Raw genomic sequence first — 24,734 nt, 5'->3', positions numbered from 1 at the left:
TAAAAACCCTTAAACATGCAAGTTTATAGGTGTGCACAAACTCGAAAGGCTATTCCAACCCTGGACCTACCACTTCTCTCTACTTCCAATGTTTAGATTTGCAGAAAGGTGGAAAAGTCAGGGCATTGCTTGAATACAAATCCTGCTGTAATACGAGACCTGACATCATCAGAAAGGCTATTTTCAGAGCTCTGATTCGGTGAGAACATTGCAATAATGTGTCACCTCACAGCATGGCACCAATGGGACAAGTGGATTTTTTATCGGATAGGTAGATTATGAAGCATCCCGTCCCGGGGACAAGCAGTTATTTTATAAAATCCCACACCCATGATTGGTATTCCACAGCGAAGGTTTGTCAAAGAGTAAGCATTCCACATTTGGACGTTAGACAAGGAGTAAGTAGTCCATAGTAGGTTTGCCATAAAGTAAGCATTCCACAATAGAAGATTTGCCACACAGGAAGCATATCACATCAGAAAAGTAGCCACAAAGTAAGCATTCCACCATAGGTTTGCCATAGATTAAGCATTCCACAGTAGAAAATCAGCCATGGAGTAAGCATTCCAGAGTTCGAGAATTTCCATGGAGAAAGCACTCCATATAACATGGTTAACATGGACTATGTATTCCACATAACAAAGTTAACCTTGGAATAGCCATTTAACATGACCCTGTTTGCTGTAGAGAAGGTATTTCCCCAATAGCAGAGGTCTGCCATAGCATAAGCATTCCACATGACAAGTTGTGGCCATGGAGCATGCATGCCACATGACAATGTTTGCCATGACGAACACTATACAAAAGAGTATCAAAACAATGACACCATTCAAAGTGTTTCAACCCAGTTTGTGAACCATGGGCCATGGAGTGTGCATTCCATATGACAGCATTTGTCATGGGTTTAAGACCTATACAAAATAGTAACCATGACCAATACGCCTTAGACAGCATGGTGCATCACAGGAGAACATTCATCTACAAAAGAGGATCTGCTGTGAAGAAAGCAACCCACACAGCAAGCTTGATGAGAGAGAAATACTCCATAGAAGTCGATTTATTATGGGAAAAAAGAATTCCACCTCTTGTTGTAACAGCCCTATTCTGTACAAGAAACAAAAACACCATTTAGAGAGGATGAAACGCTGGAGCCATAATCATGCAACAATCAGTTCACAATAGACACCATAATGGGGAAAACCTTACACACAAGAGGAAGCACCATAAATGGGGCATTTCACACCAGAGAAATCCACCACAGAAAAAGCACTGTACCTAAGACATACTACCACAGAGATAGACTTGCAACCGAGTCACAACAGCACAGTGAAGGCCTTCTAACAGAGATCCCCCCACAAGAAACATTCCACGAGGGGCATCAGAATGCATACATCATTCCATACATCTTACAGTGAGAATATCACACACAGAATTCAACAGAAGAGAGCATCACAGTGTAAGGGCCTCCATTTATGGAACAAAGGAAGTTCCATCATAGGACAACATTCCATGCAAGGGAAACCACCACAGAGTGTCCTTTTGCACAGAAGATATCTCCATGGTGAGACCAGTTGCATAAGATAGCCCACCAGTAAAAATATATTTCACTGGAGATAACTCCCTGCTGAGAGCATTCTACTCCACCCATTAAAATGCCATACCAGCCACCTTTATGGTCTTGTGGTCACACTCCCAATGCCCCAATCAGAACCCACAGGATAGACTTGAGCTTCTAGGTCCCACCCCTTGGGGCCAGGGTCATTTGAACTGGTGTGTATCCTACTAAGACTCTCCAAACTGGAATATGGACAACCCTTTTTGCACTTGACTTTCAAGGTCGCGTAGGTGAGCAGTCACAGGCTTCTCAGGGAGGCAGTGTGTGATACCTGAGCTCAACACTCAACAACTAACCAGCAGACTGAATAACCTACTGCCCAGCCCAGTGCTTGTATTGTAGAAGAAGATTACATTTTAATCCCACAACAGAACTATGTCCTCCTCAATTCAGTTCATGGTAGGTGAATTCAAGGTTTTATCCCTGATTACATTCTACTGAAGGTGCTACTTCCTACCAATCCATTAGCCTCTCTTCATCCAGGTAACCCTAGGAACTATAGGTCGCCGTATCTGGTGGCAGACGCATGAATTAAGTGCAGATGCAGATTATCACTGTTACCCCGTGGAGCTTCGAGCGCATCGCAGGTCACTTGTTCTGACACTCGCTTTACTTTGGGCAGAAAGGCTCAAGTCTCAGTGCTCTGCCTAATTGGAGCTTGTGTCAAGCCTTTTGCAGTCACAGTGAAGCCTCCTGATGCCTGCGCATCAGGTATTGCAAGTCAGATGGTGAGGCAGCACAGCCCGCACCTTCTCTCCGTGGAAGCCCCTCTATGATGCGGTCAAGTGAAGGTAGCACAGCTGATCCAGACCAATGGCACAGATACTCCAGCCTTTACGACTTACCAGGCCGATTAGATTGGCAGCGGCAATATCCACATACAGCCTCCCAGGCTAATAAGGCTCACAGCTGGAACATGCACTTATGACCTCCAGGCCACTAAGGCTTGCAGCAGTGAGGTGCATTTGTGGCCTTCCTGGCCAATCAGGTTGACAGTGGCCATGTGCAGTTGCAGCCTCCTTGGCAGATCTGCCTCACAGTTGTGAAGTACAGTAATGATCTCCCAGGCCAGTTGGGCTCACAGCAATAATGCGCCTCCTTGATCTGTTGGTGGTGGCCTTACTAGTTCACAGCCTGCAGAGGCTAACAGACACATTTGATTTGTTGCAGTCTTTGGGGCAGTGCTTAGGGTGGAACCGCATGCAGAGACCGAGGAACCCACTCATGATATGGAACCCTTTCTGCTCACTCTCTGATATTTCTGCTCTGTTTCGGTGCTACATACACCGTGAACATGCGGGACTTCTCCTTCCCTCTCAGTGGTAAGTTAGACTTCTAAGCAAATCACAGGCCCTTAGCTTCTCCAGTCCAAAATGCTAACTGTAGGTAATGTCTCCTCACCTCAGGGAGACTGGCTGTCAGGCAGACACCATTCCTGGTTACACAGAAACTCTTCCAGTACTCTGCCGAGCACCACATTCCGTGGTAACGAAAAACTTTAAACCAGAAAAAAGTTGGGTGGTTTGGATTCAACTTTTATACACCATTTCTGACAGGGGCTGTAGATCCCTTAAGTCAAACTTCAGAACTGGTTTGTGTTGGTTCTCCTTCAAGTGTCATTCTCAGGCTGATCTCTTGGCACAGACACAACCTTTGTGTAAAGTGATGCTTATCTAAGCAGTTAGCTCTTAGGCAGACTCCAAGCAGGAGCACCCACTATATGGAATCAATGAAGTATAAGTCCTCTGAATGTGGTTGTCTGTAACCTTTCTAGAGCAGTAATTTTGGACAGACAACTTCTTCGCCTTGAACAACAGAAACTACGGTCCCACCCACTACCACTTCCATCAACCAAATGGCAGTATTCAGGAAGAACTAATCATCAGCCCCTTGCTAACAAAGTTTTCATGGAAGTCCTAAAGGTCTCCACCCTCCTTGCTTGTGTCCATGCTCCTCATTTCATTGTAGGGATCTCCGTCCCTCAGCCACACGAATGCACACAATACCCTTCCACCCTCAGGGTAAGCAGCCCTCGCCCTCCATCCTGAGCCATGCTAAACACAAGGCATACAAAATGGGAAACATCCTTTACGACGCAACTTTTACCACGCAGTGCCTTTACAACGCAGGTTTTTCAACGCAAGTCATTACAACGAATTGCGCTGGGGGGCGCTCTAGGATAGGTAATAGTTTAATTTACTATCCAACACCTTCCCTACTATCCACGGGGACTGGAGTTGGAATAGTAAATTAAACTATTCACTATCCAGCACCCCCCAACGCAAGTCGTTGTAACGCCTTGCGTTGAAAAACCTGCGTTGTAAAGGCAGGCGTAGTAAAAGCATGTGTTGTAACAACGTACATCCATACAAAATGGACCCCACTCGCTTCAGTACTCAGATATATGGAGCCTTAGTACAACACATGTACTACATACATGCTATGCACACACTTGTCATAGACCCGGAATGTCAACTTCAAGGGTCTGGTGTACACATAACAACAGAACTTTACACAAGAGGGGTAATTGGACCACACTCTTGTTGACAGATTCTGGGCAAATCGCTTAATCTCCCCGTGCCTGAACAAAAAAAAATGAATGTGTGTCCTCATGTAACGTAACTGGTGCTATGTAAAGCGCTCTGATACCCGATTCGGTTTGGGTCAAGTTTGCGCTATATAAAACTCTGCAAAAAAAAAAGTGACAGGCCTAGCTATGCCTCTGTACGCACACTAGATTAGAGTGATGCCAGGGCCAAAATAAAAGTGAGGCTAGGAGATTTACTTGCAGTCAGGCACTCAGGCAGGGGAATATTTGCATACCATACAAAGGACATTCCCTTCCCAACACTTTCTAAAGCCACAATAGCCCCCCACCCACCAGCACCCTGTGTGCTTCTTACAATGCCAATTTTAACTTAATTCTCCCAGGTAAGGTTGATTTTTTTAAAGCAACAATGTGAGCCAAAACCTTTAAAACTTTCCTTTCTCTATTCCTGTCAGAATATGATGCCAATAATTTCAGTCGTCTGCATTACAAAAAGATATAGGTTCAAAAACAGTAAAATTGTCAGAAATTATACATAATCAAAACAAAGTTAAAGTGCCACTAAACACAGGAAATGTAGTGTCTTATTCTCGCTGTGCTCAAGTTGGTTAATGTAATGAGATAGTTGTTTTCACCATTTAAATTGAGGACCCTAGTGTTGCAGTGACCTGATTTTTATTACTATAGACATTGCCTTGGTCTTAAACTGATTAATACAGAGCCCAGATTAGCAGAATTTACAATCCTGTGCCCTTTTAGCAGCATTTGTGTATTTATACGGGTGGCTTGCAAATGATGACCATTGCTAGTTTTTATTGATGGCGCACATTTGCTTTAGAGAGAATAGTAGGTTAATGTATGTCTAACAGAAGTCTTCCATTTGTTAATCTCAGGGGCCAACCTTGTACCTGAATCCATTTCTATCTTGGGGTGAGTTGGGTGTATCCTTTGTATTCTGCGCTCACATCCGGTATCTAGAACTCTTCGAGAAGAGCGATGTAAGGGTTCTGCAAGCTGAATCCAGCTAGAGAAGCCAGTGCATTTACAGGAAGTGGTCTGCAGCCCGAACTCTCTCCCTAGCGGCCCACCGGGGAAATGCCCGGTGCCCGCTACTGGTTGTCCGGCCCTGTGTGCCACGGTGGGAGTGAGGTGGGCCCTCCAGGGTCCTTCAATGCTACTTCTTTTAGGGACCACTTTAAGACCCTGGATAAAAGAGACGGATCCTGGCCATAGAGTTTCCTCCCACCATCGACTGTCTCAATCTAGAATCGTATTGTTGCCCGAGACATTACCCCCCCAGTATAAAGAATCGGTAACTCCAAGACGACAAATCCTACCTGGCGCGGGGCTCGGTTGCCTCTCCTCCGTCGGCTTCCAGCGGGGCGCGGTGGCTCGCGACGGCTCGCGACGTGCTGCTCTATTTTAGCCACATTTTGAAAAGCGGAAGCACCTTCTTCGCCGGCCTCCTCGCCCTGTAGCCAGGACCTGTGCTGCTCCGAGGTGATGAGGAGCTGATGCCTCGCAGTCGTGTCCTCCCGCCCCCGTCAGCACATGCTCCCCGGGAGCCCTGCCCCGAAGAGAGGGTGTCGGGGAACTCACTCGAACAAGAGATGTCAACATCCACTTCCTGTCAAAAGCGACAGCAGCAGTCACACCACCAGCGTTTCCTGCCACCAGCCCACAAGGAGAGTCGGGCTGGGCATCTGTCTGCCACCCCGCAGCTTCCGCCCTGAGGAGTCTGCGCCTCGGGCCGTCGGGGCCACTGGGACCTTAGGATACCAGCTTTCCTCTGAGACTCGAGTCAGGGGTCAGCTTCTGTAGAGAGGGTTGGACAACCTCAGACCCACTTAGGAGTCAGAGCGGCCAAGGTAGAAATCTGCCCCGCAGCCAGCTGGACACCTGTTCATTTTAAGCATCCTTTGTGCAGGGCGCAGCCTTCAGCCCCCTGGAACTGGCCGCTGTCGTGGGACCCCCAGAGGCGTTTAGAATAAACTAACCTCAAAGCCGCAGACATCTACAATCGAAGAATTAATGCTGCTGCAGACTTATAGCCCCCTCAAAGCCACGGTTGTTAGCGAATCCATTTTAGACTGTATGGGACTTTTAAAACATTTTTACATTTTTTAGCATGCAAGTATTTTTGATATGTTCTCAAATGCTTAATGTTAGCTTGATTATATATTTTAAATTGTATGGCCTGTTTTTGTCGGGCTGTCACAATAAAGTATTGTTTTGTCTTGGTACCGTGTGAGACGTGCCAGTGTGCTCACACAGCCGAGACGTGTGCCCACCACATGCAGGCGCTCGGGGAGGACATGGGAGCGGAGGCACTGTGCATCAAATCTTTCAGTCGAGGCCGAGTTAAACGCTGGGTGCTGACATCTGCTGTGGCCTCCACGTCACGCATTCAAATCATGGTCAAGGCTAATTCAGCCGTCCATCCATCTGAGGGAGGGAAACTGAGTACCATTAAAATGGACAGCAGCAGTTGCACCTGCCACTTACAGAGTTTAGTGATGAGTTACGCTATGAAGCACTATATAAAAAACACGTTCCGTTTTATTACGTCAGCACGCCCGACTTTGCTGGCCAATTGCTTATCTCCTGCCATCCAGGTTCTTTGCTCGGTTCGGCTGTCTCCTCGACCCGTCCCTGCTCATGTACGGGACAGGCACTGTTGTTGCAATACGTCATAGAAAGTTCTAGACATGGCGAGTACTCGGGGCGTGTAATGCAATGATGGTGGAATCCGTGGTAGGCCCGGTAGAGATGGGACATTACAAATATAGTGACAACTACTTGAAATGTACCACATGGGGACCTGAAAGTCCTTGGGGCCTCATTTATGAAAAGTGACGCATCGCTGCGTGAAAACAGCGATGCGTCACTTTTCACTGCGCCCTCCTTGCGACCCCAATGATACGTCATATTTACAGTATGACGCATCATGGCTGCAAGGAGTTACAGATACGTCAGTATTTCTGACGTATCTGTATGATGCAAAAGTGACACATTGCTGGAGTGTGTCACAAAAGTGACGCAGCTCCAGCAATGTGTCCTTTCCCCATGTGAAAGGGCCTGCGTCAGTCTTACGCCTGCTGTGAGGCAGGCGTAAGAAATTGACGCATTTGTGTCCTAGAAGTGGCGCAGTGAAATCTTATAGATTTCACTGCGTCACTTCCATGACCCTTTCTTGCGTCAAAACGCCCCCTTTCATACATTATACCTGGCGCAGGTATAATGTGGCGCAGGGGTTTACAAAGTGACGCATCTACCTAGATGCGTCACTTTGTAAATATGGCGCAACAAGGCACATTTTTTACGCCACTGGTGCGTCAAAAAGTGACGCACCGGCGGCGTAAAAGTGACGCACAACCTCATAAATGAGGCCCATGGTATATACCAGGCAGTCGTGAAATGCTCCAAACACAGTGCTGTGCATGACGTTCCCTGGTATGTACCACTTGGGGACAGGGGCGTCCATGATGGAATGCCATCAAAGTCAATGCTTTCTACAGCCTGTCATGCAGTGAGGGGGTATTCTAAACATAATACATGTGTAACGACTACTTGACACGTGCCATGGTGATGGGGAAGTACATGTTAGCTGCTACGAAGGGTGTTTTGAAAACAATGACACCTATGATGGTTACGTGGTAAATGCCATGTGCTGGCAAGGAGACCCATGGCTGCTGCTAGGTAGGCATGCGACATTGCAAACGTAGTGTTGGGCATCGGGGCTACCTGGCCCATATTACATGAAGTCTGTGGTGGCCACCATCAAATACAGCGCTTTCCACATTAATTGCCGCGCATGGAGTCACAATTCTTGGTGATTGGAGAGTGGCTGGGTTGTATTTTTTAAAAACATGTCCTGTTGAGGGCCACACATTTTTATTACACATCAGTTATACATCCTTGCATTTGCTCCACGCTGGCCCTACTTGGATCTGCCTTAGATCTTTCCAGCCCTTTGGTTTTAATGCCTAAAACAGGCTGGGCCTTGTGCAACGTCACTTCCTCTCTACCCAGGCCCCATGCTCTCCGATGGAGAGAAAATAAAGAGATGTTGAACTGAAGTGGCGAGAGCAACACAATGTGGCATTCATTGCTGAACTGGGCACTGCCTCCTTCACTTGCTAATGAAGTGAGTGTCACCCGCCGGTTTCAACAAGGGGGGATTGAGGACTGGCCGCCATGATACAACGCAGGCAGCTTAGTCAAGATGGCGGAGTCCAGGCAACATTCAGGTAGCCACAGACGTTGCCCGGATAGAAAACAAAAGTGGAACCTTCACCCGAGGATACAGTGTGGTTGGGAGAAACAAGTTGTGTATTTTGGTGGGAGGCCACCAGACAGAACAAAAGCCATTGTAAAACCTTTAGCCATTGTTGGGAAAGAGGTTTGCAATCGAACAACTACAGACCCCCCTGCTGCCGAATATTCCAGACCCCCCTTTTATCACACCTGTATTAAACAAAACATGGCTCCTGTGAGGAAGTGCTTGCCTCACAACTCTCTTCAACTGTCTTCCGGCTCCTGCTGGGGAATGAAATGCGTGACTAACTCACACTGCACTATGGGGGAGGTGGGTGCTTGTCTCACTCCCCTCTTACGTAAAAGCACTTTTTGGGTTGAAAGGCATGACTTTGACGTGTATGCCTTCGGGATACTGTTGCGCACATGTAACGCTTTTCTCATACCTCTCTTACACTCCTCTTCCTTAACAGCACTATAGGGGGTTGAAATGCTTGACTTGCATCTATCTTCCACTTATCGCCTTAACAGCACCATTGGGGGATGAAATGCTTGACTCATACCTGTATTCTATCCTGCTGCCTTTACAGCGCTTATTGAGGGTTGAAATGCTTGCCTCGCATCTCTCTTCCACTCATCTGCCTTAACAGCACCACTGGGGGATGAAATGCTTGACTCATACCTGTATTCCACTCAACTGCCTTTACCGTGCGTATTCAGGGTTGAAATGCTTGACTCTTATCCCTCCCTTCCACTATTCTATTCTAACAACACTATTGGGGGATGAAATGCATGGCCCATATATGCCTTCCATTCATGTGCGTTAACAACACTGTTTGGGGATGAAATGCTTGACTCATATATGTCTCCTACTGATGTATCTTAACAGTACCTTTCCGGGGGGTTGAAATGCTTGATTCACGCCCCTCGTCCACTCTTTTCGTTCCTGGACACCAAGTGGCAGCCTAGCCCCGCGCCCCCCGTTCATTGGGACCTGCGCCGATGATGGGGTCACCTGACACCCAGAGCTGGACTGGCGCTTCTTGAAAAACAAACACGGGCCCGGCCGGAAGCTGTCGCAACCAGAAAAGGGAACATGTGGGTGGCGTCGCTTTGCAGAAGTAGCGTCCGAGGAGGGTGTCGGCGTGAAATGACACAGGGACGAGGGTCCCGGACATCCCCTATGCAGGGAGCGAAGCATAGGAAGTGTCGGCCTCCGAAGTCTGCAGACACGCATGCAGACGCATGCAGGCCCATGTGCACGCAGAGTGACGTGCGCCTCCCGTGTTTTGTACGTGTGCACACAAAGAGCAGCATGAGTCCAATAGGTGACACTGTGCACGCACAGTGAATCGGTGGGACTGACTGCTCCAATATTCTGTCATTTGTTTTACAGTGCCTTGTGCCTCGAGTGTGTCTCATGTATAATGAAATCTGCAGACCATATGCATAACGTGGTTGTGATTAGGGTTACCAACTGGCAGGGTGCAAATTCAGGACGGTCAGTGTAAAAATTCAGGACAAAGGGTCAATTTTCAGGACAAAAATTCAGGACAGAAGGTCAAAATTCAGGACAAAAATTTGGGACAAAACATAAGTTTTAGAGACATATCCGAGGAGGTGGCACAATAATATATAAGTAAGTAAATAGACAACCAAAATAAATACAGGTCAAAATAAGTTTATATAAGGTTGAGCCAATCGTGCACTTCACAGTTTTTAGGTTTTGCCTGGCGAAAGCTGCGCTCTGCGCAGCTTTTTCGCGCAGGCGAAAACCTAATGAGTATGGTATGGGAGACAGGAACGGCCCCCGTCTTTCATTGGCTAGCTCCATAAATGGAGGCTAGCCATTGGAAGACGGGCCTGTCCGTCAATGCCGGACCAGATTCGGGGGCGTTCCCGAGAATTTTTGGCTTTTGGCTACGTCACGCTACGTCAGCCAAAAGCCGGGAACGCCCCCGAATCTGGTCCGGCATTGCCGGCACCTGCCTTCCTGCTCCTGTCTCACGCGGCGCCCGGCGGCGCCTGCCGCGTTGATTTCTCTTTTGCGGACCCAGGGGGTCTGGCCGCTCTGGGACCCCGGTTTCACATTTAGGAAACATCCCGGAGCCTGGTGGTCTCATTGGCGGCAGCAATAACGGCCTGAGGGAGACTTGGGGAGGGTTCAAGAATACGCTGCCTGACCCCAACATGGCGGCATGAGGAGCTCGGCGAGCCGGACCGATCTGCGGGAAAGGGCATGAAGGTCAAACCAAGCTGCAGGGCTGCTGCCATTGGAATTTCGTGTCTTTAAGGGATGCCTTCGTGGTGTTGTGCTTTTTTGCTTCCGAGGCGAGCACTGTTGGATGTAACTGAAATCGTTACATTACCTTCTATTCTTTCCGTTCGCTGAAGGATTTTAACTCCCTTTTTCTGACAAGCATGCCTTTCATTGAATAGCAGAGGCATTCAAGTTTGTTACGCAGCGAGCCCCGGGGGAAGCAGGGCAGATGCAGGGGAGAAGGAAATGGAAGGCAGCCTCTGCTTGCACGAAATGTGGTTTTGAGCGCAGAGCGTTAGGTTCCCGCCCACCCTCCTGCTGTCTGTTGCCCCCCCTCCCGCTGTCTGTTGCCCCCCCTCCCGCTGTCTGTTGTCCCCCCTCCGCTGTCCGTTCCCGCCCCTCCCGCTGTCCGTTCCCGCCTCCCCCTCCCGCTGTCCGTGTCCAAATATAATTTTAGGCAAAGCTCTGAAGTTAGGCCGGTTCAGTCGCCAACAGCTAATCCAGCCCTGTCCTCGATTTATTTTTTTCTCGCAGAGGCATTCAAGTTTGTTACGCAGCGAGCCCCGGGGGAAGCAGGGCAGATGCAGGGGAGAGGGAAATGGAAGGCAGCCTCTGCTTGCACGAAATGTGGTTTTGAGCACAGAGCGTTAGGTTCCCGCCCACCCTCCCGCTGTCTGTTGCCCCCTCCCGCTGTCTGTTGCCCCCCTCCCGCTGTCTGTTGCCCCCCCTCCCGCTGTCCGTTCCCGCCCCTCCCGCTGTCCATTCCCGCCTCCCCCTCCCGCTGTCCGTGTCCAAATATAATTTTAGGCAAAGCTCTGAAGTTAGGCCGGTTCAGTCGCCAACAGCTAATCCAGCCCTGTCCTCGATTAATTTTTTTCTCCACCTTCACGTCATTGGTCTACTTTTGTCATACTAAACTACAAGTCCCAGCGTGCTAAGCGGTTTGGTGAGCAACGCATTCTTCTCGAGTTACAAATCATGCTCTCTAAATGTTCTGATGCTTATACTAGTATTAAAGATGTTTTTTCAGGCAGTACCTTGACCCGGTGTTGCACTTTCTGTTTTTAGATCGGTGGCCGCGGGGCGGGTCACAGACAAAGCACACGGTAGCACATCTGCACTCATCCTGAAAGCCAGAATTATCACCAATATCGGGAACAAAACTGGAGAAGATGAGGCATTACGATAGAGCTATTGAGAACTGTGGAGCCAGCCAGGCTTGAGTCTCGGCGCCGGCTCTACAGCCCGTGATTCTGGGCACATCATTTAATTTCCCCGTTACCTTTAAAACAAACACTGGCCTGGTGTAGGCACATGCACAGAGCGCTCTAATACCGTGGAGTTCGCGCTATATAAAACTGAAAAAATACAAATAAATGGAGAACTGAGAGGAGGGTTTTCTGGCTCCCGTGAGTGTGTACAAGTAGCACCTCAGGGGCGGGAAGGGGTCGAGAGCCAGCTGAGAGGGCCTGGGGCAGGGGTGCAGGAGGGAGGGGGAGTGAAGTTTGACAAGCTGCGGCTCCAGCTGAGATGCATACACTTCAGGGAGGGGGGGCAGCAGGCGGGGAGGGGCCCCACAGAAGCCCACCCCCAGCACCACTGCAATCCGCGATCCCTTACACTGGGGAGCAGCCCTGCTCTGGGTAATGTGAGCCACAGGGAAACCAATCGTGAGGCGAGGGACCGCGTGTGATCTTCGTCAGCCCGTCACTCACTCTTCCCTTTCACCACACTCTCCTTCTCTCACTGACTCTCTCTCTTCTGCTCATACTCTCATCCCGTCACTCACTCTTCCCTTTCACCACACTCTCCTTCTCTCACTGCCTCTCTCTCTTCTGCTCATACTCTCATCCCGTCACTCACTCTTCCCTTTCACCACACTCTCCTTCTCTCACTGACTCTCTCTTCTGCTCATACTCTCATCCCGTCACTCACTCTTCCCTTTCACCACACTCTCCTTCTCTCACTGACTCTCTCTCTTCTGCTCATACTCTCCTCCCGTCACTCACTCTTCCCTTTCACCACACTCTCACCTTGTTTTACATGACAAGTTTAAACAGTATGCAGCATTCGGCAAAAAGGTCTGTTTTATTAAACCTGCCAATGCTCTGTTGACCTCACTGTCTATGCTACTTCCCTTGATAACTCATCCGGGCGTCCGAGCAGTGTCCCAGTAATCATTTAATAATACATAATAGACTAACTATGGGGTACACTTGTGAGGCATGGCAACCATGAAGCACGCAGATGAACAAGATTGAGTGAGAAAGAGATTGTGAAAATGTTGGCATTATTATAGTAAAACATATATAAAAAGGCAGTTTAAGCAGATAAATGTATCTATCGATCTCTCTCCCTCCCTGCATATCCCCCCCCCCCCCAGCACGTCAGGCAGGGGGTTCGGCGCCCAGCAGCACACAGCTTAAGCCCCGCAACCAACCCCCTCCTTTTTTTTTCTCTCTTCAGCCTTGTGGCTCTAACTAACGCAATTCTCCAAGGGGCCACACTTTGGGTGGATCTGCAGGTCACCGAAGTGGCAGAAAATCAATATAAGCAGCCTGTCCCCTCCCTGCCCTTCCCCAGCCTTTCCTCTCCCAGCCTGTCCACTTCCAGCCTGCCCTTTCCCAGCCTGTCCTCTCCCAGCCTGCCCACTTCCAGCCTGTCCACTTCCAGCCTGTCCACTTCCAGCCTGCCCTCTCCAAACCTGCCCTCTCCCAACCTGCCCTCTCTCAACCTGCCCTCTCCCAGACTGTCCCCTCCCTGCCCTCTCCCAGCCTGCCCTCTCCCAGCCTGTCCCCTCCCTGCCCTCTCCTAGCCTGTCCTCTCCCTGCATGTTGTTGTGTCCTGGCGGCAGCAGGCAGCAGCGTGCACTGCGTCCCCGAAGTAACAGCCCTAAAGCAAGCAAGAAGTACGCCCCCCTCCCACCAATCCCTGTTAGGTAGTGGAAACTGTCCAAACTGGGGTGCAGACAGCCCCTCTCACCTTTCGGCCTGGTACCACTGCACCAGCCGCACTACTTCCCTACTGACCGTTCTCCACTTCAGCCTCGTCTAAATTACAATTCATGCTTGTGACCCTTTAGCCTGCTTGTGCTTGTTTTCATGACCATGTTGCCTGCTTGTGCCTCCGTGTGCCCCTGTTGCCTGCTTGTGCCTCTGTGTGCCCCTGTTGCCTGCTTGTGCCTCCATGTGCCCCTGTTGCCTGCTTGTGCCTCCGTGTGCCCCTGTTGCCTGCTTGTGCCTCCGTGTGCCCCTGTTGCCTGCTTGTGCCTCCGTGTGCCCCTGTCGCCTGCTTGTGCCTCAGTTTTCGTGCCCCTGTTGCCTGCTTGTGCCTCAGTTTTCGTGCCCCTGTTGCCTGCTTGTGCCTCTGTGTGCCCCTGTTGCCTGCTTGTGCCTCCGTGTGCCCCTGTTGCCTGCGTGTGCCTCCGTGTGCCCCTGTTGCCTGCGTGTGCCTCCGTGTGCCCCTGTTGCCTGCTTGTGCCTCCGTGTGCCCCTGTTGCCTGCTTGTGCCTCCGTGTGCCCCTGTTGCCTGCTTGTGCCTCCGTGTGCCCCTGTTGCCTGCTTGTGCCTCCGTGTGCCCCTGTTGCCTGCTTGTGCTGTGTGGGTGTGTGTGGAAGGCTCTGTGTGGGTGTGTGGAGGGCTCTGTGTGGCTGTGTGTGTGGGGAGCTTTGTGTGGCTGTGTGTGTGGGGGGCTTTGTGTGGCTGTGTGTGTGGGGGGCTCTGTGTGGCTGTGTGTGTGGGGGGCTCTGTGTGGGTGTGTGTGTGGGGGGGCTCTGTGTGTGTCATTTGCGAGAGATAAAGCTAGTGGCATTGTAAATGACAATGCCATTTATTTATGTTAAAAAAAACATAAATAAAAATAATGTCAAGAGCAATGCCAATAGCTCTAACTTTAACAAAGGCAAAACCATTGCATTGTAAATGCTTGTTCAGTATGCGCGCAACTTTGCAAAGCGACATCTGGCCCTTTCTGCAATCAAGCTTTGTGCTAGTAATAATAAACATAAATAAATAGTATTTTTTTATTTGTATGTTGAAATCTGTCTTTTAAATGTACAGTGAAAACGGTGTTAGTTATTTTATTTTTATTTTCTCCAGCATGGCGCCAAGACAAAAGCAGAGTGCTTTGCCCAGGCTAGTCCCATGCAGGAGAAGGCACCTCACATGCTGTCACCATAATTGGGCCCATTGTCATTCTAAAGTGCAAATCAGCTGCAGTCTCAGAATGACAATGGGCCACTCTACAGTCTGCACAAGGTCCGGGAGGGGCCGCTGCAGGCGGCCTCTACAGATTAAAAGATGACTGGGAGAGGCCCTGAGTGAAATCTTTTTAACTCACGGGGCCTCTCGCATGGGGAACAGCATTCCTTACTGAGATTTCCCATTTCGATTTTAGTATGATGTCTGTAAGGCGTCCGTAATTTGGGATCCCCAAATTACGGACGCCTTGTGGACATCATACGAAAATGACGGACGGTCCGTGAAATTTACGGACGGTTGGCCACCCTAGTTGTGATCCGCCCTTTCCCTGTGATTTCCTATTACATTGCCATACCCATAGAATGGACAAACGGAACCCTTATCCTAGAGTTTATAGACACAGTGCTGTGCACAGTAAGTGGGATTCCCTTCGGATCCTAACGGCCAGAACTGCAAACTGTGGAGCTGGAGAACCAAGGGGCATATTACCAACAAGTAGCGATAATTATCGCTAAATAGGCTTAGCGACGATTTTTTTATTGCTGCCTATCGCTGGATATGTTAGCAGAGAAAACATGCTATTAGCAACGTTTTTCTCCAGTGTGCTAAGATATCCAGCGATAGCGGCGAAATGCGTGAATATTGCTGAGAATACAGCGATATTCACGCATTAGCGACGAAATGCTCTTAGCCATGCTATCCGCCTCCTATTGGATAACAGGGCTAGGAACTGGTCTGAGCAGGCGTTAGTTTTTGGCGATAGCGGGAATATTTCCATCACTACGCCTACCTTGCTAATAGGCGATAGTGATGTTAGCGACTGCTTTCAGTCGCTCCACAGGTTGGGTACGCCCACTTTGCATGTCATTAGCGATAAATATCGCTGACATGCAAAGCGGGCCCCAAACCGCTCGCTATCACCTAAAAGCTGGCGCTAACATCAATTAGCGACAGCTTGCTAATAGAGCGTTAGGATTATCGCCGCTTAGCTGCCGAAAACTTCCGCTAAACCGGCAATAATTGCCTATCGCCACCCTTGGTAATATGCCCCCAAGTTCGACTCTTGGCGTTAACTCAACATCCCTGTGATTCTGGGTAAATCACTCAATCTCCCCGTGCCTAACAAAAATGAATGTGTCCTTATGTAATGTAACCAGTGCACATATAAAGTGCTCCAATAGCTTCGGGTCGAGTTCCGCTATATAACAACTGGAAACACAACAAAAAAAGCCTGTAGGCACAGTGCCTTGTGCCTGGGCACATCTCTCTCTCACGCTCAATGCGGGGGGCCTTATTACTTTAATGATTGGGTACAGGAATTTTGTCATAAGTACATCATGACTGCTTCCTCCTTCCATATTTGTAGGTATGGAGCCATCGGTATATGATGTTCCAATCCCTTATGCAATAAAGGCGATTGAAGTTACAACACTTCCCTATATATTTTATATATAGATACAGTGTCGTGTGTAGGGTGACTGTCACTGCTCCTGTTTCTTTCAGTTTTCAGGTTGTGTTCAGTGCATGTGGTGACTTTCATTGTGCCGAGGGCGGGTCTCAGTGGTCCTATTAGTTTACAGACACTATATTGTGTGCATAGGCTGCTCATGTGTCCTCCAGCTTGTAGGCACTGGATCGTGTGCATAGGCTGCTCCTGTGTCCCACAGTTTGCATGCACTGTATCAAGTGCATAGGATGCTTCTGTATCCTTCAGTTTGCACAGTTTGCAGGCACTGTATCATGTGCATAGGCTTCTCCTGTGTCCTTCAGTTTGCAGGCACTGTATCGTGTGCATAGGCTGCTCCAGTGTCCTTCAGTTTGGAGGCACTGTATCTTGCACTAAGCTGCTCCTGTATCCTTCAGTGTGCAGACACTGTATCATGTTCATAGACTGCTCAAGTATCCTTCAGTTAGGAGGCAACGTATCATGTGCATAGGCTTCTCCTGTGTCCTTCAGTTTGAAAGCACAGTATCATTTGCATAGGATGCTCCTGTGTCCTTCAGTTTGCAGGCACTGTATCATGTGCATTGGCTGCTCCTGTATCTTTCAGTTTGCAAGCACTGCATTATGTCCATAGAATGCCCCTGTATCCTTCAGCTTGCGGGCACTGTATTATGTGCATAGGATGCGCAAGTATTTTTCAGTTTGCAGACATTGAATCATATGTGCATAGGCTGCTCCTGTGTCCTTCAGTTTGCAGGCACTGTATCGCGCATAGGCTACTCCTGTGTCCTTCAGTTTGCAAGCACTGTATCATGTGCATAAGCTGCTTCTGTATCCTTCAGTTTGCAGGCACTGTATCATGTGCATAAGCTGCTCCTGTATCCTTCAGCTTGTGGGCACTGTATCATGTGCATAGGATGCTCAAGTATTTTTCAGTTTGCAGACATTGTATCCTATGTGCATAGGCTGCTCCCGTGTCCTTCAGTTTGCAGGCACTGTATCGTGCATAGGCTGCTCCTGTGTCCTTCAGTTTGCAAGCACTGTATCATGTGCATAGGCTGCTCCTGTATCCTTCAGTTTGCAAGCACTGCATTATGTGCATAGGGTGCTCCTGTATCCTTCAGCTTGTGGGCACTGTATTATGTGCATAGGATGCTCAAGTATTTTTCAGTTTGCAGACACTGTATCATAAGTGCAGAGGCTGCTCCCGTGTCCTTCAGTTTGCAAGCACTGTATAATGTGCATAGGCTGCTCATGTGTCCTCCAGTTTGCAGGTACTGTATCAAATGCGTAAGCTGCTCCTGTGTCCTTCAGTTTGCATGCTTTGAATCATGTGCATAGGCTGCTCTTGTATCCTTGAGCTTGCGGGCACTGTCTCACGTGCATAGGCTGCTTAAGTATCCTTCAGTTTATAGGCACTGTATCACACATAGGCTGCTTCTGTATCCTTCCGTTTGCAAGCACTGTATCATGTGCATAGGCTGATCAAGTGTCCTTCAGTTTGCAGGCACTGTATCATGTGCATAGGCTTCTCCTGTGTTTTTCAGTTTGCAGGCACTGTAACATGTGCATAGGCTTCTCTTGTGTCCTTCAATCTGTAGGCACTGTATTGTGTGCATGGACTGCTCCTGTGTCCTTCGGTTTGCAGGCCCTGTATCATGTGCATAAGCTGCTCCTGTGTCCGTTAGTTTGCAGGCACTGTATCATGTGCATAGGCTGCTCCTGTGTCCTTTAGTTTGCAAGCACTGTATCATGTGCATAGGCTGCTCCTGAGTCCTTCTATTTGCAGGCACTGTTTCTTGTGCATACGCGGCTCCTGTGTCCTTCAGTTTGCAAGCACTGTATCATGTGCATAAGCAGCTCCTGTGTCCTTCAGTTTGCAGGCACTTATCATATGCATAGGCTGCTCATGTATCCTTTAGTTTGCAGCTTCTATGTCGTGTGCACAGGATGGTTTTCATTTCTTTATTAACATTTAGTTTGCAGGTACAGTGTCGTGGGCATAGGATGGCTTCCATTCCTCCCGTGTCCTTTAGTTTGCGGGTACAATGTCGCGGGCATAGGATGGCTTCCATTCCTCCCCTGTCCTTTAGTTTGCAGGTACAGTGTCGCGGGAACAGGATGGCTTCCATTCCTCCCGTGTCCTTTAGTTTGCAGGTACAGTGTCGTGGGCATAGAATGGCTTCCATTCCTCCCGTGTCCTTTAGTTTGCAGGTACAGTGTCGTGGGCATAGAATGGCTTCCATTCCTCCTGTGTCCTTTAGTTTGCAGGTACAGTGTCGCGGGCATAGGATGGCTTCTATTCCTCCCGTGTCCTTTAGTTTGCAGGTACAGTGTCGTGGGCATAGGATGGCTTCCATTCCTCCCGTGTCCTTTAGTTTGCAGGTACAGTGTCGCGGGCATAGGATGGCTTCCATTCCTCCCGTGTCCTTTAGTTTGCAGGTACAGTGTCACGGGCATAGGATGGCTTCCATTCCTCCCGTGTCCTTTAGTTTGCAGGTACAGTATCGCGGGCATAGGATGGCTTCCATTCCTCCCGTGTCCTTTAGTTTGCAGGTACAGTGTCGCGAGCATAGGATGGCTTTCATTCCTCCTGTGTCCTTTAGTTTGCAGGTACAGTGTCGCGGGCATAGGATAACTTCCATTCCTCCAGTGTCCTTTAGTTTGCAGTTACAGTGTCGTGGGCATAGGATGGTTTCCATTCCTCCTGTGTCCTTTAGTTTGCAGGTACAGTGTCGTGGCCATAGGATGGTTTCCATTCCTCCCGTGTCCTTTAGTTTGCAGGTACAGTGTCGCATGCATAGGATGGCTTCCATTCCTCCTGTGTCCTTTAGTTTGCAGGTACAGTGTCGTGGGCATAGGATGGCTTCCATTCCTCCCGTGTCCTTTAGTTTGCAGGTACAGTGTCGTGGGTTTAGGATGGCTTCCATTCCTCATGTGTCTTTTAATTTGCAGGTACAGTGTCGTGGGCATAGGATGGCTTCCAATACTTTGGTGCCCTTTAGTTTGCAGGTACAGTTTCAAATGCATAGGATGGGTCCCGTTCTTCCTGTATCCTTTAGTTGGAAGGTGCAGTATAACCGGTATATTATGGGTCTCATTTGTCCAGTATCCTTTAGTTTGCAGGTACAGTGTCAAATGCATGGGATGGCTTCCATTCCTCCTGTGTCCTTTAGTTTGAAGGTACAGTGTCGTGGGCATAGGATGGCTTCCATTCCTCCCGTGTCCTTTAGTTTGCAGGTACAGTGTCGTGGGCATAGGATGGCTTCCATTCCTCCTGTGTCCTTTAGTTTGAAGGTACTGTGTCGTGGGCATAGGATGGCTTCCATTCCTCCCATGTCCTTTAGTTTGCAGGTACAGTGTCGTGGGCATAGGATGGGTCCCATTCCTCCTGTGTCCTTTAGTTTGAAGGTACAGTGTAACAGGCATAGGATGGCTTCCATTCCTCCCGTGTCCTTTAGCTTGCAGGTACAGTGTCATGGGCATAGAATAGCTTCCATTCCTCCTGTGTTCTTTAGTTTGCAGGTACAGTGTTGTGGGCATAGGATGGCTTCCAGGCATAGGATGGCTTCCATTCCTCCTGTGTCCTTTAGTTTGCAGGTACAGTGTCACGGGCATAGGATGGCTTCCATTCCTCCCGTGTCCTTTAGTTTGCAGGTACAGTGTCGCGGGCCTAGGATGGCTTTCATTCCTCCCGTGTCCTTTAGTTTGCAGGTACAGTATCGCGGGCATAGGATGGCTTCCATTCCTCCCGTGTCCTTTAGTTAGCAGGTACAGTGTCGTGGGCATAGGATGGTTTCCATTCCTCCTGTGTCCTTTAGTTTGCTGGTACAGTGTTGTGGGCATAGGATGGCTTCCATTCCTTCCGTGTCCTTTAGTTTGCAGGTACAGTGTCGTGGGCATAGGATGGCTTCCATTCTTCCTGTGTTCTTTAGTTTGCAGGTACAGTGTTGTGGGCATAGGATGGCTTCCAGGCATAGGATGGCTTCCATTCCTCCTGTGTCCTTTAGTGTGCAGGTACAGTGTCACGGGCATAGGATGGCTTCCATTCCTCCTGTGTCCTTTAGTTTGCAGGTACAGTGTCGTGGGCATAGGATGGCTTCCATTCCTCCTGTGTCCTTTAGTTTGCAGGTACAGTGTCATGGGCATAGAATGGCTTCTATTCCTCCCGTGTCCTTTAGTTTGCAGGTACAGTGTCGTGGGTTTAGGATGGCTTCCATTCCTCCTGTGTCCTTTAGTTAGCAGGTACAGTGTCATGGGCATAGAATGGCTTCCATTCCTCCTGTGTCCTTTAGTTAGCAGGTACAGTGTCGTGGGCATAGGATGGTTTCCATTCCTCCTGTGTCCTTTAGTTTGCAGGTACAGTGTCGTGGGCATAGGATGGCTTCCATTCCTCCCGTGTCCTTTAGTTTGCAGGTACAGTGTCGCGGTCACAGGATGGCATCCATTCCTCCCGTGCCCTTTAGTTAGCAGGTACAGTGTCGTGGGCATAGGATGGTTTCCATTCCTCCTGTGTCCTTTAGTTTGCAGGTACAGTGTCGTGGGCACAGGATGGCTTCCATTCCTCCCATATCCTATAGTTTGCCGGTGTAGGATCACCGGTATAGTATGGGTCTCACTTGTCTTGTACCTTTTATTTTGCAGGCACAGCATCTTTCCACAGGGTGGATCTGCCTGCTTCTTCACTGTATGGACAGATCCATAAACAGGATCGGTGTAACCCCTTATGCAGTCATTTACATGTCGGTGCCTGTGCATCGGGTGGGCTCAGACTGCTTTCCTATTCTTTAGTTTCTAGGTGCAATGTCTTCAGCATGAGGCGACGCTCATTTTCCCACATCCTTTAGGTTCAGTGTGATGTGCAAAGAATTGGTTCAGTGCCACTTCATGTGTAGAAGGGAATAGTGTTGATCCCTTCCCCAATAGTATGCACAGAACATGCTTTGACTTAGACACTATGGTGAATGGCGGCTCTCTTTCTTTAGCACTGTGCAGTTCCATTGAACTCAGGGCATATTACCAAGGGTGGCAATAGGCAATTATCACCGGTTTAGCGGCCGCTAAGCGGCGATAATTCTATCGCTCTATTAGCAAGCTGTCGCTAACTGATGTTAGCAACAGCTTTTAGGCGATAGTGAGCGGTTTGGGGCCCGCTTTGCATGTCAGCGATATTTATCGCTAATGACATGCAAAGTGGGCGTACCCAACCTGTTAGCGACTGAAAGCAGTCGCTAACGTCGCTATTGCCTATTAGCAAGGCAGGCGTAGCGATGGAAATATTCCCGCTATCGCCAAAAACGAACGCCTGCTCAAACCAGTTCTTAGCCATGTTATCCAATGGGAGGCGGATAACATGGCTAAGAGCATTTAGTCGCTTATGCGTTAATATCGCTGTATTCTCAGCGATATTCATGCATTTCGCCGCTATCTCTAGATATTTTAGCACAATGGAGAAAAACGTTGCTAATAGCATGTTTTCTCCGCTAACATATCCAGCGATAGGCAGCGATAAAAAAAATTGTCGCTAAGCATTTTTAGCGATAATTATCGCTACTTGTTGGTAATATGCCCCTCAGTGCGTCTTGAGGCTCTTCACCTATGAATGAGCTCCCACAGAATGAGTAGAGCATAGACAGGCTAAATGGCTTATCTACAAGCCCCCTGCGCCACTGGTACATCACTTTTTCCAGTATTAAAAGCGACGTACCAGCGGCGCAAAGGGTTGTAAATAAGCCCCTAAGTGAGTTATCACTGCCTATCTGATACAGTCTAGGTTTGCTTTGGCTAACATGCTTTCCTATAAACAACTATATGGGCCCATTTGCAACTAGGATGTACAACTTGCACACCAACTAGTTTGCAAACTGGAATATTTAAGCCGGGTCTGGTGGCTGAGTGGACTAATGCGTCCACAGCAGGGGCCTGTGTTCGACCTCATGGTCACAGGTTCAAATCCTGGCAGGTCCACTCATCCTTTCATCCATCTGAGGTCGATAAAATGAGTACCATTGAATTGGGTAACAATAATATCTGTTATTCAACGCCTAGATACCTACGGGTGAACACGCGCTTTACAAATACACATGTTAGGCCAGGTTTATGTTAATATTGATTCGCATCACAATTTGCACCTTCAGAGGGGTCGTAAAATGGCCTGTCTAATTAATTTTAATTAGGTACGTCATACTTTGCGACCCCTCTGAATGGCTGCAAAATCAGGGATGATGGCCTACAAGGAACAGCACACTATCTGTCCATTTACTTTCCTAAACAGGGATTTTTGAAAATCAGGCTATGTCCATTAAGGTGCCTCATTAAAAACAAAAAATGTTTACAGGTTGGGAACACGTCATAAGGGAGAGTGCAGTGGTCCCCTGTATTACAGGGTGCTTCCCTCAAAGCTGCCTGACCTCATTCCTAAAGGGGAAGCTGTCCCATGATGACAGCTTCCTCTTTCCGATGCAGTTACCACCCCCTTTAAGCTCAGTATCGGATCAATGGTTTGCGAATGTGAGTCAATCCATTGCGACTCCCAAATAGATTGGGCATGCCCCACTCATGACCACTTCTATTGGATCGCAAAACCCCTTTTACAAGTTGTAAAAATGTGTCCAGCTCATAAAAGTTCTAGTGTATATTTCAAAATACTCTTTAGTGGTTGCAAACCCTGTGCTTTTGCGAATAGCGGGGATGCGACTGCAAAGTTGTTCTGTGCTTTGGTCCGTATGTTATACCGCGTGTGACTGTCGTTCAGTTTTGCCAGACTCCTCCCCTGATTGTTGGTCTCCTTTTCTTGCACTTGTGTTTAGGTCACACCTAAGACAGCGCATGCGAGACACTTGGTTAGCTTATTCTCGGCTTATAGCCACTCTAATTTGCTTGCTCTTTATTTGCCAACTTCTATAGGTATTCCTTACTCTTCCCAGTGTGTGTCCATCCCCAGAGCATGGATGCATTACATGTGTCCTTACAATCAGGGCTTTAAGTGGGATGAAAAAACTGGGGATGGGTCCCTCAAAGGGGCGTGGCCAATGCAATTAAGGGCGTGGCTTAAAACACGTAAGATAAAAATGTGTGCTTAGCATATAGTGTGCCGCCCGAATTGTATTTTGCTGTTTCTGTCATAGCATCCATATGAATGATAAAAGTAACATCATACCTACAAGATGTCAGGACTATTGGCTTTGTCAATGGTTGTTAGTTGCATAACATAAATAAGCAGCAACTATGGCTTGTATATATTACTGAAATAGCTTCCACTTAAAGCCCTGGTGACACTACAGCAGTGTTGCTGTTCATGAGTTTCAAAAAGAAAAGGGAAATCCAGAGAGAAATGACTCGCATTAAGGGATTTCCCAACCCCTACAACTCTCACCTGGCATGACGTCATGCCGTAACTTCTCCACTAGTGAGAAGTGAGCAGTGCGAGCACACGCATATCAATGTGCCTGCTGTCACTGCAGTCCGGACAAAAACAGACCGTCTGTGCCAGGGCACAAAACAGAGCCCCTTTTGAGACCCCCCCAGTTTTTTCATCCCACTTAAAGCCCTGAGTGTAAGGACACATGTAATGCATCCATGCTCTGGGGACGGACACACACTGGGAAGAGGAAGGAATGCCTATGGAAGTTGGCAAATAAAGCGCAAGCAAATGAGAGTGGCTATAAGCCCACAATAAGCTAACCAAGTGTCTCGCAACAGAGAGCGCATGCGCTGTCTTAGGTGTGACCTAAACACAAGTACAAGAGGGTCTCTATCGGGCTCTGTTTTCCAAGAGCCAATCATATCATTAAGTGACTTTGCCAAAAAAGAATACAGATTTTGTGCTCTTGTTTTCACGTTGCTTTGGTTGTCTTGAAATAGAATTAATTTGTATACATTGATGAATTGTTGTTTTAATGTGTATTGTTCTGTGTCCATCCTTGTTTCATTTAATTCTTAATTTGGTAATTAATTCTGTCTAGTCATTGTAATGTTGCCAAAGTGTATCTATTTCTGTCGTTAAAAGAAATTGCATAAAAAACAAAAACATAATTGATGGGTAAAAATAAAATTACCTTTTCAGGTGTTATCAATTCACACTTGTTCTTCTTCAAATAATTTCTAAACAATTGCCATTTCAATAATTGAGGGTTGGGCAGTCTTTTATGGTCTACACTGTTTTGAGCCCTGGCACAGGCGGTCCATTTTTTTCCGGACTGCAGTGACAGCAGGCAGATTGATGTGCGCGTGCTCACACTGCTCACTTCTCACGAGTGGAGAAATTACGACATGACGTCATGCCAGGTAAGAGTTGTAGGGGAAGGGAAAGAGAGCAATTTTCTCTCTGAATTTCCCTTCTCTTTTTGAAACTCAGGAGCAGCAACATTGTCGTGGTGTCACAAGGACTTTAATTGGAAGCTTTTTCAATA

General features: G+C 48.3%; 1 protein-coding gene across 2 annotated transcripts in view; it reads right to left on the bottom strand.

Moving 5' to 3' along the window:
• RGS19 (regulator of G protein signaling 19) overlaps window positions 1-24,734 on the bottom strand; it is a 265,173-nt gene that overhangs the window by 88,444 nt on the left and 151,995 nt on the right. Inside the window, exon 1 of one of the 2 annotated variants that reach the window (XM_078651658.1) lies at window positions 5,501-5,772. The exons of the other annotated variant lie outside the window; for it this stretch is intronic. The gene's annotated coding sequence lies outside the window, so the exon portion shown is untranslated. Of the gene's footprint in view, window positions 1-5,500; window positions 5,773-24,734 lie in introns of those variants that run through there. 2 annotated transcript variants of the gene reach the window in all.

This window comes from Lissotriton helveticus, chromosome 7 (assembly GCF_964261635.1).
Source record: "Lissotriton helveticus chromosome 7, aLisHel1.1, whole genome shotgun sequence".
Taxonomy (NCBI): Eukaryota; Metazoa; Chordata; class Amphibia; order Caudata; family Salamandridae; genus Lissotriton; species Lissotriton helveticus.
The sequence above is the reverse complement of the archived record's forward strand: the minus strand, read 5'-3'. Positions and strand labels throughout refer to the sequence as shown.